We start from the raw sequence: 2,293 nt of genomic DNA, 5'->3' as shown, positions 1-2,293 counted from the left end.
GTAGAAGGATTCCATAAATACACAATGTCTGTTGCTTCTAGGTAGAGGCAAATAATTCCATTAATACTAGAAGAACCCAAAATATAAACTCCAGGAAAATGATCTTTTATACGTGGATTTGGCCAATTTAATATTGTCGAATTCTGAAACATCATACCAAAAAGTGAATATAAGGAAGACTCATCATTATATTGGTCGTAATTTCGACCGAGGCATAGTAGGAGAGAGCTATCATCAAAATAAGAGTTTTGGTTAGATATGAAGTTATTGTAAAAGAGGTTCATGAAATTAGGATTTTCCAACAAGAGAGCCCATGATTTGCATATGCATCCAAATCTTTTAAGAGATTTCAATGACAATTTGAAAAGAATGTTGAATGCAAGATGATCTGGTAAGTGTTTGCCAAGATTTTAAGCCACAAATTTATTGTCCATCTCTTGGTCGTGCAACCAAATGTTAATAAGTTTCCAATGGTCTTTGGTGTTCTCGCTCCAAAGGTAAATAGGATGGGTAATTTGTTGGCAATCTTTGCTAATGAGATTCTTGATGGTGGTCTCCTCCAAATACTCTGACTATTGGTAATAATAAGTGAACAAAATATATAACAAATCATGAGAATGACTTAAATTAAACAAAAGAAATGATTTAAAATATGGAATGACTTAATTTGTGTACTTGATCATCCTTGAGGAAAAGGGTAATTTTAGTTCCCCTGGGGAGTCGTTGGTCATTGATATCCGTGGTTAAAAAGCAAGAGTAACTAGGTTGAGATTCCCAAATATATTGGTCATGGTCATTATGCTTGGAGGTGAGGATAACCTTATGAGCAACCAAATAAGTAGAGTAGAAGCCAACACCCAAATTATCGACCAAATCTAAAACAAACACACACACACACACACACATGTGAATACAATTAATGACAATGCAATGCAAATGAAAGTGAAATATCACCACCTACCTACCTGCTTTGGTCATGCCAATACCATTGTCGATGATAGAAAGTGTTTTGTTAGCCTTGTGAATGATTAATCTAACAATTAGTTCATCATTTTTAAAATATTTGTTTTTGTGAGCCTCTCAAATTGGATTTCATCCAAAGCCTGTGCATACATACCGTAATCAATAACAATTACCAAAAATTTACAAATAGAAAATCAAATTTAAATGATAACTTACATTAGAAGCATTGATGATAAGTTCACGAAGAAAAATTCCTTTGTTAGAATAAAAAGTCTTCTTCACCAAGCTCAACATCTCGCTCTTCTCACCTTCTAACACCAAGATCTTATCATTTGCGATTACAATTCCATTGGAATAACAACAATCTGATTGAATCAATTTATGAAACAAAACCACTCACAACCGAACCTTTGTATTTGTTAACCACAACCACCCACTATATCCATTTAATACAAAATCATTATCCATATTTAGTTTTATTGCCTTAAATTAATATTAATTAATTAATTAATTATTAAACTTAATTAATAAATTGGCTTTAAAATTATAAATTAACGTTTATTAATCAATAGTTTTCTTAAACTTTTAAACAAATAATTATTTTTTTCCTGTAAATTATTAATGAAGTAATTATTTCATTAGAGCATGAACACATTGTATTTAGTTTTCATTATTAAACACAATATGAATAGATATAAATAGAACATTAGGAATAAAACAAACAGTGAAACAAATACTATTGAAAAATTGAATTAAATATAAAATAAAAGTAGCAAAATATTCTACAATTTAAAAGTTTACAAGCTTTCATAACGTTAAATTTTTACTAATATTAATTGTTATTATTAAGTTCTATATGTCTCAGTTGGATTATATGCTTCATCTGTAAGACACAAGTTTCAATAAGTAACAAATCATGAATACATAAGTGTTTTGTCTATTGGATGATATGACATTATAGACTTAGTTGATGAATTCAAATTTTTGCCCTCATTTAATATTTAAATTTGGGGATTTAATTGAATTTTCTGTGCTTAAAGATTGATTTAATTAGGATTTGTGATTATTGGATTTTTTGAGTAAGTTTGGTAAAAGTGGCGTAAAAATTGATTTTAGTTGCATAAAATATTATTGGATATTCTAACGTTTGTTAATGCAGCTGGAATTTATTTTTGGTCATTAATAGTGTGGATTTAAAATATTAAAATTTACAAAATAAGTCCAAATATCAGGAAATTTTGGAAAAGAATAAATCAGGAGCTAAATGCACCCCCGGTTTTTATTTGCACACTCCTTCTAGAATGGACCACCAAAAACCTGTTGTGCACCC

The 2,293-nt window shown here is 29.6% G+C and overlaps 1 long non-coding RNA gene across 1 annotated transcript; it reads right to left on the bottom strand.

Moving 5' to 3' along the window:
• Positions 1-758: 758 nt before the first annotated feature.
• Positions 759-1,316, bottom strand: LOC114171127. Its single transcript, XR_003601355.1, has 3 exons — positions 1,180-1,316; positions 966-1,103; positions 759-875 (listed from the first exon to the last, which is right to left on the bottom strand). It is a non-coding gene; the product is annotated as an uncharacterized LOC114171127 (long non-coding RNA).
• Positions 1,317-2,293: the final 977 nt, after the last annotated feature.

Source organism: Vigna unguiculata, unplaced genomic scaffold (assembly GCF_004118075.2).
Source record: "Vigna unguiculata cultivar IT97K-499-35 unplaced genomic scaffold, ASM411807v1 contig_111, whole genome shotgun sequence".
NCBI classification, from domain to species: domain Eukaryota; kingdom Viridiplantae; phylum Streptophyta; class Magnoliopsida; order Fabales; family Fabaceae; genus Vigna; species Vigna unguiculata.
This window is presented reverse-complemented; position numbering and strand designations above follow the sequence as displayed.